The sequence below is a fragment of the Danio rerio genome, chromosome 11, assembly GCF_052040795.2.
Source record: "Danio rerio strain M-AB ecotype USA chromosome 11, GRCz13ab, whole genome shotgun sequence".
NCBI classification, from domain to species: Eukaryota; Metazoa; Chordata; class Actinopteri; order Cypriniformes; family Danionidae; genus Danio; species Danio rerio.
This window is the reverse complement of record NC_141031.1, coordinates 14497564-14515331: the sequence shown is the minus strand read 5'-3', so window position 1 is coordinate 14515331 and position 17768 is coordinate 14497564. Positions and strand designations below refer to the sequence as shown.

The window sequence follows — 17768 nt, the reverse complement described above, 5'->3', positions numbered from 1 at the left end:
CTGTATTCTAGGCAGTATTGATAAACTGCCACAAAAAATATTAATACAAGTAGTAAGAACGCCGCCTCGCGGTTGCTGAATGTCGCACGACAACGTTGCTACAGCCTTCTCACGTCTTACATTTCTACGTTGTGACAATGTAGCGAGCACGTAAGCGGCAACGTTGCCTTTGAAAAAATACAACGTTGTGCAGACATCGCTACAACGTAAATGTGTTTGTTGGGTTAGTCTTTGATTCAGATTAAAGTGTAATTTAAAGACTTAATTAGGTTATGTTAACTAGGAAAGTTGGAATGATTAGTTAAGTTATTGTATAACTGGTTTGTTGTGTAGATGATCAATAAAATATACAGTAATTATTTCTTAAAGGAGCTAATAAAATTGACTTAAAATTGTTTTTTTAAAAAGAATTAAAACTGCTTTTATTTAAAAAAAAAAAAAACTATAAGAAATAACACTTATTTTGATTCCAGATTAATTATTTGTGTTTTAAAGGAAATACTGTAAAAATCTTCTTGATTTGATTTAGATCACTTGGGAAACATTACTTTAAATTATTGGGAGGGCAAAAAATTGACTTCAACTGTAGGCCTGTTAAAGTTTACAGGTATAAAAATGTGCCTTGCTGTACTTGAATGTTAGAAATGTGTTATCCTACAATACAAATTTACTTGTCAAATAAATGAACACTGAAGATTATTTTCGAGTTTAAGTTATTTAATTAGCTTATTTATGAAGACAGGGCAGCACGGTGGCGCAGTGGGTCGCACAAACGCCTCACAGCAAGAAGGTCGCTGGTTCGAGTGCCGGCTGGGTCAGTTGGAATTTCTGTGTGGAGTTTGCATGTTCTTCCCGTGTTGCCATGGGTTTTCTCTGGGTGCTTCAGTTTCCCCCACAGTCCAAAAACTAATGAGCTATAGGTGAATTTGTTCAATTGTCCAAGGTGTATGAGTGTATGGGTGTTTCCCAGTGATGGGTTGGAGCTGGAAGGTCATCCTCTGCATAAAACATATGCTGGATAAGTTGGTGGTTCATTCTGCTGTGGCGGCCCCAGATTAATAAAGGGACTAAGCCAAAAAGAAAATGAATGAATGAATGTTTATGAGTACTGCAGAGTGATGCATAAAAAATGACTGACTAATTGTTTAAATAGTTTGTGATGTATGTTAAAGTGTGCCCCCTAAAAGTAGAAGTGGCCCCTGCCCGGCCCCCCCAGTTACTCTGGTCTAGAACCGCCACTGTCATGCGTTAAGTTTCGCAATTTGCTGTGGTGCAAAGTTCAAGCTTGGTGAACTCAGGCCTGCAAAGTCACATCACTTGACTGCGTGAGACCAATCGAGGATCTAAACATGACCTCTTTGGACAAAAGTTTAAAACATGGAGCAAATTGCTCACTTTTTTAAATGTCTAATCATCTTGTTTATTCCTGCCCCTTTTCACAGCGCTGTATGACATAATTTCGTACACACAAACGCTAGTGTGACCGCAGCTTCAGTCTTAGCGGAGGATCCTTAAACAACTCCACAAACAACAGCTGATTCACTAATTACTGACTGCTTTAACTTCCTTACCCTTCTTATTGAAAATCAACAATTTTCAATTTAGGTGTTTTTTTATTTTTGTTTAAAAACAACATGAACATCATTCATTTACTTCAGCTTTGCTCCATGTTTCTTGAACACAGTAGTGTGGAATCTTAAAATTCTTTAATTAAAACTGAGGTATTTGCTCTGGGGTTTAAAGAGTTAAAGGTGTAAGAGGTAAAAACACAGTGTGAAAATGTATTTTAACAGTAATATACTGTTAATTTAAACTATGGCGGTTGACTGTAAAAAAAACAGTAGATTGCTGGCAACCACAGCTGCCAGTAGTTTGCCATAAAATCAAGGGAAAAAAAATATTTTACTGTAAACCCTGAAGCAAATTTCTTCTGTGTGTCACCGTTGTGGTGGAGAGCAGAGCCAGTGTATGAGTTAAAAATGAACAATGCAGTGCTGATGTTATTCTGCGTGTTTCTTTATTTAAAGACAGTGGCTGTTTAGTTGCCTGTGCAGTAAGAATCTCTCTAATAATTCAAATTCAGTTATATGTGCTGCTGTGAAATTTTCAGACATTTGAGTTTAACGGAACTTTTCTAATTAACTAAAATACGATATCATTATAAATATGTGTCTAAGCATCTAAAGCACATTACTTCATAACCTCATTCAGCAATTGGCCAATTTGAGGCAGTTGCTTTTAGTGAACAAAATGAGTTCACTTGAGTTTTGTATATATCAATGTAGTCCATGTATTTTTACAGCAACATACTGTAAAATAACAGTACATTGCTGTCAACTGCAGCTGCCAGCATATTACTGTGCATTTACAGAGCAACAGCAAGATGCTGTTAATTTTACAGTAACATGCTGGCAACTGTTCTGCTAGTAACTTACTGTTTTTTTAACGGGGCAATTTTTAACAGTGTATAGAAGACCAGAAATAGAAAGAGAACCAACACAGCTTCTCTTAGGGTACAGGGAACAGGCATGGACCCTAACAAAAATGGGTTAACAGCACAGCTCAGACATTCCTATCTCCTATTCTTTCTTCCTTTTTTGTCACATGTCTAGTTAAGTTTAGTGCGCCGCAAAACCAGAAGTCAACACGACTAGTCCTTTTGTCACTTTAAAACTTGAAATGACAGACTCCACCCCACTCCAAGCCTCACAGGACAAAGCCAACCACCAGCTAACCACGTGGGAAGTCCCACCCACTAAACATCACAAAAGCATAGCAAGTAACGCCTCCACATTACCACTGAACTGGTGTAAATTAAATGTACCCCTAAAGAAACCATAGAAGGGTTAAATTGACTATTTTTTGTTTGCTTGGCTTGGTCTTACACAGTCTGAGATTTTACATCATTACACTCTTTCAAACTCTTTTTTTTCCCTTTACTCTTTTCTACACCCTGTATGAATGTTTGTTTGTGTGAGGTGTTAGTTTCTTTTAGTAAGTTTCATTTTGTATATAGAAAGGTGCCTGTGCATATTTACGAATATAATGTCTTAAACTTCGATCTTGTTACCCAGCTGTAGCTGTAGTTGAAGTCAACTATTCGTTTGAACGATCGCTGAACGATTCGTCTGTTCGGGTTTAAAAGTAGATTTTTTTGAAGGCTCATTCAAATTAATCATCAATTCACTTTGATCTAATTCGCTACAGCTTTTATAAAATACCAGCTGTCAGCCACAGTTTGAAGAGAATGCAACCATATTATTTAACACTTACAATAACAGTGTAGAACTGAGCAACGACACAGTGACTAACAAACAAACATCACATTGCACTCATGCATAAAATACATGCACATATAAACATGGATCTTTGTTGTGTTATCTGCATTGTGCATGTGTGTGTTTGTGTAATGTGTATAGGTTGTTTTATTGTCAAAGTTAGTATTGTGTTTATGTAAATATCTCCATTTCATGTCAAACAATCACCCATATCACCTTCCCATTCACACTGAAATAACCACAGATACATTTTCTTTTAAACATCATTTATTAACCAGACATATAAGGATTACATACACTTACCGGGGGGTATTCCAGAAAGAGGGTTATGTAACATACCTGGGTAAGTTTAAGAGTAAGTAGATAACCTCTTTTTTTTCATATAACCAAATGAATGATTAAATGAACTTTGTCAGTTTTCAAAAGAATCGTTTATGTATTTAACAAACCTTTTGAAATCAAATGTCATTTGAAAACAAAATACTATTTTGAGAAGAAATCACATTGTTTTGAATGTAGAGTTTCATTTTGCAGAAGAATTGAAGAGTTTTGCCCAATGTGTGTGTGTTTTGTGATTTGTGTAGAGTTCTGACAATATGAGACATGCTTTCAGAAAATGTGTGTAAACAACTGGAAAAAAATTGTAACATTTTAATTACTTTAAACCATTCACCATGTCTCTGTTTACAGTTTTTTCCAATTGTTTACACTCAATTACTTGCACTTCAGACAGAATGACTACAACATGTAACTGATGCATCAACCCCCTGAACCAATTCTGCTAAACTACAAGCACAATCCCTGCTTTACACCCAAATTGCAGGTTTAAAACACACTTTTTTCAAAACACTACACACAATTCTCTGCATTTTGCACAATTTTCATGCAAAAAATCTTTTGTTTTCACAAGGAACACACTGCATTCACAATTGTAAAGTCAGTTGTCCTACTTTGCATATTAACTCATCACATTGGTAAACACCTGTCACACAGAATTGCAATTTAGAAATCAAAGCTCATCTGGTTCACAACTAGTTTACTGCCCTCCCATGTTTTTTAGTTGTTTATCTCCCCCTCCATATTCTCCATTCCTCAACCCTATTGAGGATTTTTTTTTTCTTCCTGGAGATGTAAAGTGTATGACCGGAATCCACACACACGTATACCCCTTCTCCAAGCTATAGCAGTTGATGCTTTTCGTGGCTGGATTCGCCATGCAAAGTGACATTTCCCCCAATGCTTGGCCAGACCAAAACAGAAAAGAGGATGGAGTATAGCTGTTTTTTTAATTTTATTTATTTGTTTTTTCTTTGACTGTATTCAGTAAATACTTCTGTTGATGGTATATGTAGACCATGATATCTGCAACTTTGTGTTGGTTGGGATGAACACTGTGTACACTGTATTTGTGGGGAAAATACAGTAAAATATATTTGGTATTTGTTTGTTTTGTATAAAAACAATAATCTGAAATATTTTACAATGCACTTCTGTAGGTATATGTACTGTCTGTGGTAAGTGTAACACTGAACAAAAAAAGGCTTACAGAAAGTCATAATGATGAATGGAGAAGAAGTGGTCAGAGTGTTTAACATTCAGAACATTAGTGTTCAACTGATCTTATGAATGTCTATTCATGTGATGGCTTGTGTGTGTGATTTGAAAAAAAAATATCATTTTGAGAAGAATTCACATTGTTTTGAACGTAGAGTTTCATTTTGCAGAATAATTGAAGAGTTTTGACCAATGTGTGTGTTTTGTGATTTGTGTGTAGAGTTCTGACAATATGAGACCTGCTTTCAGAAAATGTGTGTAAAAAATTGGAAAAAACTGTAAAATGGTTGGTTGCACTTAAATTATGCCTTGACAACCGTGCTATGTATATATATATATATATATATATATATATATATATATATATATATATATATATATATATATATATATATATATATATATACTGAAACTGAAATAAGCTGTTTCTCATTGGCAATGGAGTAAAATACAGGGAATATATGTGTTTTAATTGACAATTCACTTTGACTTTAGCCTATATCTGTTCTGACACTGTGTGAAAGCATTCGTAAACCTAACACTAATATTACATTGTATTGGTCTTGGTTGAGCTTGTGTGTAAAAGAAGTTTAAATTGGTGTTAACTGGATGCATTTTGTGTCAGAGCAACAAGAAATGTGTTAATTGTTTAGCCAACAAAGACGGATGTTGTGCCAACCATGTTAAAAGTAAGGAAACTTGTTAAATGTATTGAAAAAACTATTATAGCCATTTAAAAAACCTGTAATTATAATTGCTGTACTTTTTCTGTGTATATCTATTTACATTGATGTCCTTTTGCAAATAAAGTCTGTACTGCAGCAATTCTGTGTCTGTATTTTTTTTCTACATTTTATAAAGCTACTCTGAGATGGTCTGAACGACCATACCTTTGTTGTATTGAATTTCTACAGCATAACAAACCGAATTTCTGAATTTACTAAACCCAACAAAACTAAATCTGTATTGAGGCTTCAGTAATAAGGGCAGAGCTGACACATAAAATAATGAAGTTTCTGTAATGTCAGATGATAATAGTGTTTTTATTGTCAGTGTGTTATGATTGACTGCATGTTCCTATTGAAAAAGAACACGTGTAAGTGTTTTAAATAATGATTTATTTTTTAAACATGTTTGCAGTGTTTTGCTAGATTTGGTGTAGTGTCTTAGTTTATTATTGTATTTTGTACATTAGTTTTTGAGTTTAGTTTACAATCTGTGATTTTAAGCATAAAATTAAAGAGTTTAGCAAACTCTTTAGAGTTTAGCAAAATTGTTAAATGTATTGAAAAAATACATACATAGCCATTGTAAAATACTGTAAATGGCACTTTAAGCTGTATAGAAATGTCTTGAGAAACATCTAGTAAAATCTTAGTTACTGGCATTATGGAAAAGATAAAATAAATCAGTTTTTAGAAATGATTTATTAAAACTATTGTGTTTACAAATGTGTTTTAAAAAAATATTATCTCCATTAAACAGAAATTGGGGAAAAAATAAACAGGGGGGATAATAATTCAGGTGTGTGTGTGTGTGTTTGGGTTGGTGGGTGTGTGCGCGTGTGAATAAGAGTGCATGGGTGTTTCCCAGTACTGGGCTGTGGCTGGAAGGGCATACACTGCAAAAAAAAAAAACATTTAGTATGCGTCAGTGATAAATAATTTGGGAATATTTTATGACATTAGTGTGAAAACATTTGGATTTGGATTCCAATATCACTGCAAAATCATGAACTGCATGTGACAGAAACAAATTACTTCAGATAATCCATCAGAATCTAAAGGTTAGATGGTCAGTCGCCTTTGAAAAAAAACCACCCCATTTCATGAGTTCCCTTTTTCAGATGAAGCAGAACCCTGTCTTACCCTTCTGTTTTCTGTCAGAGAATCGTGACAATGCAATAAGATGGTCAGCTTTTAAATGTCATGGTGCCGTTTCAACATTCCTGAGACGTCCGCGGTTCCACATGAGCGTGAAATGTAACAGGGTATGAAGGAGGTGCTTTGTACACTCTTCAAGCCAGGTGACTAAAGCAAGGCGAATCACAAATCTTCAAAGCTTATATAAAAAAGGGATTTTCCACAAATGTCACAGTGCTTTAAATGACCCAATGTTGTCTTAGGGGACAACAGATGTAGATGATGCTTTTAAATTCACTGACAGGGAAACGCACCTTTTTTGTTTCATTGCTCACTGTGTGGCTAGTTACGTCAGTGGTATCAAGCTGTAAATTGCCAAGGTCAGTTTATCATTCATAATGTATGAATTATTCCAAATACAGTGAGAGATGTCACCATTGTTAAATACCTCTGCAAGAAATAAACACATTGCTTTTGCTGAATCGCCTCACACTGCCTATTCATTATCCTCTCAGAGAGCAGTGAATGTTTCTTACTCTGTCTGTTTGAAAACTCTCATTCACCGTGCAGCTGTCAGATTCTTCCATCCTTAATAAACAAACTGTCAGATGGTTGAAACACCTCAGGTATTTAAGAGCCTTGAGAATTTGGCAAGCAGTGATGAATATGCTAGAACAAGCTGAGTTATTGAGTATCAGCATATGGGTAGCTCCTGAAAACGCCCAGATATGCATTCAGACAACTAAGGTTATGTTTAAACAACAACAAAGCATTGAAAACAGAAAAAAACATATTCTTTTTGGGTTAGGGCTGAACAATATATATATATATATATATATATATATATATATATATATATATATATATATATATATATATATATATATATATATATATATATATATATGGGATTTAGCAAAAGCTACAATTGTCTTGCACATCATGTGAGGAAAGAATGGTGATGTCATCAGTAGTAAACTTACTCTGACCAAATATTTTGATGTCTTTGACAATTCAAACATGAGCCGAAAACAGAGACAATCAACTCAACAACCCAGCAGGTGGCAATGCGGGAAAAAACCAGCTCCCCTCCTTCATTTACATTTGAATCCCCTGAAACCCCTTTGTTTAACCACCCCCTCTACACACTGTACTCATACAAAATGGTCATTTCAAAGTTTGAATGTTCTATATATATATGAAATGTCTCAGTGTGACTGGTACAATGGTCTCATTCCCTCATAAATAGATAAATATAATTAATAAATGTATAACTTCAGGTATCTTTTGAACCACTGTGAAGGGTGTGCCTTTCCTATGGGCAGAAACTCTTTCACTAAATGCTAAAGCCTTTTGTTATTCACACACCCCTTTCCTTGAGGGGATTCTTGGATTTATTACTTAGGGGAAGGTTTGAAAATGTTCTGCGCATTAAGGGAAGGAAATGTTCTGCGCAATTCTGCTAACCCAGATCAGCCCATTATAGCCGGCAGCTAGCTCTCTGCAACTCTCACATGGTCGCCCACTGAAGCTAAGCAGGGCTGAGCCCGGTCAGTACCTGGATGGGACACCACTTGGGAAAGCTAGGTTGCTGCCGGAAGTGGTGTTAGTGAGGCCAGCAGGGGGCGCCCAACCTGCGGTCTGTGTGGGTCCTAATGCCCCAGTATAGTGACGGGGACGCTATACTGCTCAGTGAGCGCCGTCTTTCGGATGAGACGTTAAACCGAGGTCCCGACGCTCTGTGGTCATTAAAAATCCCAGGATGTCCTTCGAAAAAGAGTAGGGGTTTAACCCCAGCATCCTGGCCAAATCTGCCCTCTGGCCTCTGTCTATCATGTCCTCCTAACCATCCCCATATTCCAATTGGTTTCATCTCTGTCTCCTCTCCACCAATCAGCTGGTGTGTGGTGTGCGGTCTGGCACAAAATGGCTGCTGTTGCGTCATCCAGGTGGATGCTGCACACTGGTGGTGGATAAGGAGATTCCACTACCCCCCCCCCCCCCCCATTGTGTAAAGTGCTTTGAGTGTCAAGAAAAGCGCTATATAAATGTGAGGAATAATTATTATTATTATTACATGGACCTCTAATGCTACATGTTATGTATATTTTGAAGTCAGGTATAGATCTTTTAATCTTGGATTTATCTTTGAGAATTTGATATTTAGTATTGATCGTTTATGAATTGACTGAATGAATTGGCATAATACACATTTACCTGACTATGAAATTGTTATGTTTGAACATATTTTGCTTACTCTGTAATTATTCATCCCAGTAGATTACACTGGATCCTTCTTTCCGCACTTCCTGTGTCAGGTCAGTAGACGGACTAAAATCCAGTTGAGACGGAGCATTGGGCACACTAATTGTATTTTAGGGATCTGACTGACTCTTGAAATTGATTCAAGTGAACTTAGGTGGAAAGGGCGTTAACTTTCGTCTAGGACAACAAGGAATTGCACGGCTAACCTAAATTGAATACCCGACCTTTGTTTGAAAGTAATATCATTCTAAACTAAGTTTATATGGGAAACCATGGACTTCGTGAAACCATAATTATTATAGAGTACAGTAGTGGGTTACATTTATGATAATGGTTCCAACCTCTGATTGGAAATTGTATTGTCTTTACTCAAGGGTGTACATTTAAGGAGGACTAATCAAAAATACTTTAGAATGAGCAAGCAGGGGAGCGGCCATCTGAAAGTAGTAGTCATCTACCTCTGTTTAATATTCAAGACTGACAAGAGTGTGACCATGAGGGACGCCATCGGCCAGGGCGATTTCTCTGAGCGACATGAGCACCGTAATTAACAAATGTAACAGTTACGAGTGAAGACAAAAGGTTTAAACATTTATCTAAATTACATACTGAAATAATCTTCTTAATGTTTTATGATTGGAGTCAGATAAAACAAAGATAAATATATTGATATTATAAACCACCTCATATTCAAATTGGAGTCAGATATAAGTTAAATTTAAAATAAATCAACATTGTGCACTGGAAAGACCGAACAGGCATTGAACCTTCATCTACCAGTGGACACCTCCATTGGACCAACTGGGTGGAGCCTACAAATGTATGTAAGAATGTGTAATAAATTACATTTATTCAGCGTTCCTACACCAATATATCTTTAATAAATCACATTTGCATGCTTTGCTTATTCTCCACAAATAAACAGGTAGCACATCATAATAATTGTCACCGACTCGGTCCCAGTCATTCCCCTCGCTGGCCAGCAAAGGCCACCATCTCCGGACTTCTAAGCATTACATCATCCACTTACACTGATCCAGCACACCTGAACTGAATCTAGCTAACGACCCACGTACCCTTTATAAGCCAGCTCCAAACGCTCAGTCAGTGCGAAGTCTTGTTTAGCCCCGGCCAGCATTTCTGAGCGTTATTCCTGCCTGATTCCTCGTGCATTACTCCAGCCTGTTTCTGACTCTGCTTCGCCTTCTGCATGCCCACGACCCACGCCTGATATACGGACTCTGATATTCGCTGCCTGCCCACGACCCACGCCTGATACACGGACTCTGATACTTGCAGCCTGCCCTCGACCTATGCCTGGTAAAACTCTCTGTGTCTGTTCATCGCCAGTCTTTATCCATCATAGACTGTTGCTGTTGTGTGTTTGCACGTTAGTGCATATTGTGTGTGTGAATGAGAGCCTGATCAATAAATACTGCATAATGGATCCCTCCGTGTCAGTCTCCTCGTTACAGAAGACTTCGCCCAACACGGATCCCGCAGCCATACAGGTTTTGTCACATGAAGTTACAGCTCAAGCTCAGGTACTCACTACACATCAACAGCAATTAACCCACTTGACTCAGTTAACAGATGAACTAGTGAGATCTCTGCAAAACCTGCAAGCTGCTTCCACAGCGCAACTCACAGCCAACTACTCTCCGACTCAACCCTTGCAAACCCAGACTCAGACTGCTTCAGGAGTGCGCTTGGCTTTCCCCGATAAGTTCTCAGGTAACCCAGCAAAGTGTAAAGGCTTCCTGTTGCAGTGTAAACTGGTTATTGCCCAGCAACCCTATCTATTCAAGGATGACAATGGGAAAATCGCTTTTGTATGTTCACTGCTCACTGGCAAAGCTTTAGACTGGGCTACTGCAGTTTGGCCAGACAGTACCCCAATATTCCCCTCATTTAATGACTTTCTCAAATGTTTTTGCACAGTGTTTGATCACCCTGAGGGTGGTCGTAACGCTGGTGAGGAGCTTTTATGTGCACAACAGGGAGATCGACCCGCAGCTGAATTCGCTCTGCATTTCCGCACGCTGGCAGTGCAAACAGGCTGGGCTGATGATCCACTCACTACACTCTACCGAAAAGCTTTGAGACCAGAACTGCAAAAGGAGATGGCATGTCGAGATGAGGGGAAGACCCTGGATCAGCTCATCGAACTGTCAATCAGGTTAGACACCTTGCTTCGCACCCGTTACCCCATATGCTCTGCTATTTCCAGTCCTGTATCCCCTGAAACTCCCACGGAGCCCATGCAGTTGGGCAGAACTCTGACCCCCGAAGAACGTGAACGGAGAAGACGGAACCACCTGTGCCTATATTGCGGACTTTCAGGTCACATGAAGAACCTATGTCCCAATAAGCCTCCACCTAAGGCACTTCCGGTGAGTGCCACCACCGTATCCACGACCACTAATGACACTGTGAGTGTACCTGTTTGTCTGAAATATAAGGAGATTGAGATTGCGACTTTGGCTATGGTCGATTCAGGAGCCGCTGGTAACTTTATTGACTGCAAGTTTGCTTCTACTCACTCCATCCCTCTAACTTCCTGTACCTCCTCTCTAGCCATCACTGCTATAGATGGGCGCCCCCTGGGGGAAGGACACGTAAAGTTCCGAACTTTGCCGTTGTGTCTTCGCACAGGCTCTCTCCATGTCGAAGAAATCTCCCTCCTTGCTATCGACTCTCCCCGACACAATGTGATTCTCGGACTCTCCTGGTTACAACGTCATGACCCCCAAGTCTCCTGGAAAACGGAGGAGATTGTTAAATGGAGCGAGAAGTGCTTTACCCAGTGTATACACTCTATTTCCCCGGTCGAGATTAATACCATATCTAGTATGGAGGACTCCGAACTCTGTCAAATTCCCAAGATGTATCATGATCTCCTTGAAGCCTTTAACAAGAGAAAAGCTACCAAACTCCCGCCTCATCGTGAGTATGATTGTGCCATTGAATATTGCCCGGCACCACGCCCCCTCGTGGTCGCATATTCCCTCTCTCTCAACCTGAAACCGAAGCCATAAACTCTTACATCTCTGAGGAACTGGAGAAGGGTTTTATAAGACCATCTACATCACCTGCTTCAGCTGGGTTCTTCTTTGTTAAAAAGAAGGACGGCAGTTTATGCCCTTGTATCGACTATAGAGGTTTGAATAAAATAACTATTAAATACCGCTATCCCCTACCTCTAGTTCCAGCAGCCCTTGAACAGCTCCGCTCAGCCCAATATTTCACCAAATTGGATCTTCGCAGTGCTTACAACCTTGTCCGTATCCGCCAAGGAGACGAGTGGAAAACTGGGTTCTCTACCATCAATGGGCACTACGAATATCTTGTTATGCCCTTCGGCCTAGCTAACAGTCCTTCCGTGTTCCAGGCATTTATCAATGAGAAATTTCGAGACATGCTCAACCAGTGGGTCATCGTATACATTGACGACATCCTGATCTATTCCAATTTCTTGCCAGAACACATTCAGCATGTCAGAGCAGTGCTACAACGCCTCATCCAGAACCAATTATATGCCAAGGTATCTAAATGTGAGTTTCATCAAACATGCATCTCATTTCTGGGTTACATCATCAGTTCCGAGGGAGTTGCTATGGACCAACAGAAAGTTGACGCTGTCACTCACTGGCCACAACCCGAAACCATCCGGCAACTACAACGTTTCTTGGGATTCGCCAACTTCTACAGACGGTTCATCAGGAACTTCAGTTCAGTGGCTGCTCCTCTCACCGCGATGGTTAAAGCCAATAATGCCCGCTTGAAATGGAACTCGGAAGCTATTAGAGCATTTAACCAACTCAAAGCCCGTTTCACAGATGCACCCATTCTGTGTCATCCAGACCCCACACGACCCTTTATTGTTGAGATTGACGCCTCTAACTCCAGTATCGGAGCCAGCCTGTCCCAAAGATCCCCGACCACGAATAAGCTACATCCCTGTGCATTCTATTCCCGTAAGCTGAACTCTGCTGAGAAAAATTACGACGTGGGTAATCGCAAACTTCTCGCCATGAAGGCTGCTCTCGAGGAATGGAGACACTGGCTTGAGGGCGCAAAACACCCATTCACCGTCATCACAGATCACAAGAACCTGGAGTACATTCGATCATGTAAACGCTTAAACCCAAGACAAGCTAGATGGGCGCTATTCTTCACTCGGTTTGATTTTCAAGTCACGTACATCCCAGGCTCCAAGAACATTAAGGCAGACGCTCTCTCTCGTATTTCTGATGAGGAAACTTCGCTAGAGGAGGTAGAACCCATCCTGAAAGACCCGTTGATTATTGCACCCATCAGATGGGATATCGAACATGAGATAACGCAGGCTTCAGAGCAAAACCCTACTCCACAAGCATGTCCCGAGAACAAGATATATGTGCCTCCCCTGCTCCGTGAGAAATTGATCGCCGAAGTACACAGTCACCCCAGCTCCGGCCACCCAGGCAGCACTGCTACAGCTCAATTGATTCAGTCTCGCTACTGGTGGTCATCCATGAATAAAGATGTGATCAATTTTCTTAATAAATGTTCCCCCTGTCAAATGGCTAAACACTCCCGTCATTGTCCAGCTGGTTTATTACAGCCTTTACAGATTCCCCGTCGACCATGGTCTCACATAGCCATAGACTTCATCACGGATTTGCCCCTGTCACAGGGAAAGACCACTTTCCTCACGGTTGTGGACCGTTTCTCCAAAGCCTGTCGACTCATTGCCATACCCAAGCTACCCACAGCCCTAGAAACCGCCGAGCTCCTATGTGAGTATGTCTTCCGCTATTATGGCCTTCCCGAAGACATTGTCTCAGACCGAGGTCCACAGTTCACATCCCGACTATGGTCCGCCTTTTTCCAGAACCTCCAAATAAACATCAGTTTGACTTCCGGCTATCACCCTCAGTCTAACGGACAGACAGAACGCCTCAATCAGGAGATCAGGCACTTTCTACGCACTTACTGTCACTCCAACCAATCTGACTGAAACAAGTTTCTTATGTGGGCGGAGTATGCGCAGAACTCCTTGAGAAAGGCAGCTACAGGTCTGACTCCTTTCCAATGTGTATTAGGTTTCCAACCTCCCCTGTTTCCCTGGTCCGGTGAGACCACAGACCTTCCAGCAGTCGACACCTGGTTCAAAAAGAGTGAGGAAATCTGGAACGCAGCTCACACTCACTTGTCACATGCCGTCCGAAGATTCAAGGAACAAGCCGACCGTCACCGTCGTCCTGGTCCCACGTATTCCCCTGGACAGTGGGTATGGCTTTCCGCACGAGACCTTCGCTTGAAACTTCCCTGTAAGAAGCTCAGTCCCAGGTACGTGGGTCCGTTCCAAATTGAACGTCAGATATCACCTGTTTCCTTTCGACTGACACTCCCTGACCATTATCGCATTTCTCCTACTTTCCATGTTTCCCTGCTCAAGCCTGCTGTTGGTCCAGCCGAGGCGGATAGGGAGGTGGCAGCCGGTGAACAGGGTCCCCCGCCTCTCATGATCGACGGAGAGGAAGCCTATCAGATCCACGAGATCCTGAGATCCAGACGCCGGGGTGGTCAACTTCAATACCTCATCGATTGGGAGGGGTACGGTCCAGAGGAAAGATCATGGATCAACCGTAAGGACATTCTTGACTCAACACTACTGGATGAGTTTCACTTACAGCACCCGGATATGCCGGCCCCTCGCCCCCGTGGAAGACCCCGGTGTCGAGACTCTTCAAGAGCCGTTCGTTGGGGGGGGGCTCTGTCACCGACTCGGTCCCAGTCATTCCCCTCGCTGGCCAGCAGAGGCCACCATCTCTGGACTTCTAAGCATTACATCATCCACTTACACTGATCCAGCACACCTGAACTGAATCTAGCTAACGACCCACGTACCCTTTATAAGCCAGCTCCAAACGCTCAGTCAGTGCGAAGTCTTGTTTAGCCCCAGCCAGCATTTCTGAGCGTTATTCCTGCCTGATTCCTCGTGCATTACTCCAGCCTGTTTCTGACTCTGCTTCGCCTTCTGCATGCCCACGACCGACGCCTGATATACGGACTCTGATATTCGCTGCCTGCCCACGACCCACACCTGATACACGGACTCTGATACTTGCAGCCTGCCCTCGACCTATGCCTGGTAAAACTCTCTGTGTCTGTTCATCGCCAGTCTTTATCCATCATAGACTGTTGCTGTTGTGTGTTTGCACGTTAGTGCATATTGTGTGTGAATGAGAGCCTGATCAATAAATACTGCATAATGGATCCCTCCGTGTCAGTCTCCTCGTTACAATAATAGTGTAGATTAGAGTGCTCTTATATCTACACTATTATTACTGTAGTAAATTAGCTCAAGGTTATTCTTCCCGCACCTTTCCCGCCGTTATAATGTTGCGAGTTATGATTCAGATTTCAAGGCTCGTGTACCTTCTGGAACATTATATAGCGGAATAGCTTAGCGGGAGGAAGATTCATTTGAACGGGGCTTCAAATGAATCGACTCTTTTGATCTGAACAAACAAATCGTTCAGCAATGCTATCGACATAAAATTTGAGCAGGGTAGCAAGATCAAAGTTCAAGACATTAGATTCATTAATATACACAGGCACCTTTCTTTTTACAAAAGTAGACTTTATTGACTAATCTAACAGAAACTAACACTTAACACAAACACATTCATACAAGCATAGGGGAGAGTAACAAACGTGAATAGGTTGAGAAGATGGGAAAAACCTATGAGTCTGTAAGAACAAACCAAGCAACCAAACGTAATCAAATTCAAAATAACCCTTCTATTGCCTCTTTGGGGTTAACTTAGTTCACACCAGTTTAGATGTTGGGAGAAAGGTGATACTTGTGGTCTGTTCGCGATGTCCGAGCTCCCGTTGTTAAGCATGTGGTTGGTTGGCTAATCTTTGTTCCTCACGAGTTTGTAGTTTCAAGTTGAAGCGGCAAAAAGCATTCTGGGCGGTAAAATGTCAGAGCGCGGTCCGATTAACCCTTTCTGTCTGGGTTTCTGCCTGCTTTCTTGGAGGTTTCTCAGTCTGAGGAAGTTGCTAAGTTTGAAGAAGGTTTCAAAACAGAGGCCTTTGGAGCAGAGAGAGGGGGGGGGGGGGGGGTTTGCTTGGAGTTGGGAGAGCTCCCATGCAGTTTGAAAAGAGAGCATGCGTGCGTGCGAAGAGAGGGGGTTCCAAGAGCGAAGAAGAAGAGCGAGAGTTTAGCTTGGTTTTCAACTATATAGGGCAGGTTCGGATCCACCCTCCTTGGAAAGTTGACCAATTAGAAGCTAACTTCCTGGAATATTAAATTTATGGGTCTTGTCCGAGGCAGAATAATTTGCATAGGCAAAGTTTATGTAAATCGGGACAAAAATGTTAAAGTCTCTTAAAACGTTAATATGTTGTACTCATATTAAAATAAAATTTCAACGATCAATTTGTACAGCGAGTATGCTTTTCAAAAAGTCCAAACTTGAACAGTATAAGAGGATGCTTAGCCTAGGTACAGTTAAACATTATATGCAAGGGTATTAAAACCAAAAATATTAATACAAGAGAAAGGGAAACTTTGCAAAACAAATGATTAAACATAAAGAGTAAAGTTTATATGAAAACAGTGTTTAACAGCAAATAGTCCTTTGTAAGTCATTCCTTTGCTTAGAGCCGCATGGCACATTCCGTTGGGTCGTAAATACCTTGGAATCAGGTTTCGAGCCTTCTCTGGGCAAAGTTGGCTGGTTGTGGAATAAAATGCAAAATTTTTATGTGTCTGGTCGGCCATATTCGTTACAAATGCAACGCCTTTGCCACTGCTTAGAATCGTGTTACTTAAATATGTTGCGTGCTTTATTCTGTGTAAGAGGACACATCATTTTACATTTCAAACACGACTAAAACTATGAAGCAACTTTTGACATCATTATTATATGTGGTGTTTGGATGCGCTTTTGGGTTTAACATTGGCAACATTTACTTCAAAAGGCCATATTCACTGAGAAGCTATGCAAACAGCTGTCAGTATCGCAGAATGATTATTTGATTTGACTCTTGCATGATGATATTGTATGCAATGTTTTGCTTAGCTTGGCAGAGAACTATGGCTTTGTGTAGTAAACTCTGCTACATCCGAACACAGGTGCTAGAAATTCACAACTGTTTGTAGAGCTGGCTTTATAAAAAGAATGCACACGACAACCACATGCTATTTATCATTCAGCCCTACTTTGTGTTTTTAGTCTTTACTTTTACAGACACACCAAGCCGATGGTTGGCCATTGGGCTTTGTCAGGCTGTCAGTTAACCATTGGTCAGGATAGTTGGTTTGGTGCATTCCACATGTTGCCTTGAGTTGGTCTGATATAGCATGTAGATTTGATGTCTGCCGACTGCTGTAAAGAGAGCTCTAATTGGTTATGGTCACACTGGACTGAAACATACAGTACATAACATAAAATAGGGAAACACACAACTGGAAAATGTTAACACTGTAATCAACAAGAAACAATAGACCAGGGGTTCTCAACTGGTTTGGCCATAGGACCCACATTTTTACATGGTCATAAGGCCACGACCCAAATTTTTAGGAACTATAATACAATTTTTGGAATTATACTTAATTTGTATTTATTTGTTACACATACATGTTTATAACATACACAAGTCGTGACAGATAAATCATAAGAAAATCACCAAGACTTACAAATAAATAATATTTTATTGCTGTCATTTAGCAAAATTGATCAAATTATAGAAATATTACAAAGTAAAAACGACAAACACTGTAAACAGTGGTCAGGGTAAGTTCAGTTAC

At 40.5% G+C, this 17768-nt stretch overlaps 1 long non-coding RNA gene across 1 annotated transcript in view; it reads left to right on the top strand.

Moving 5' to 3' along the window:
• The window catches only part of LOC147834759 (uncharacterized), a 436363-nt gene that overhangs the window by 83806 nt on the left and 334789 nt on the right, over positions 1-17768 (top strand). The window lies entirely within an intron of this gene.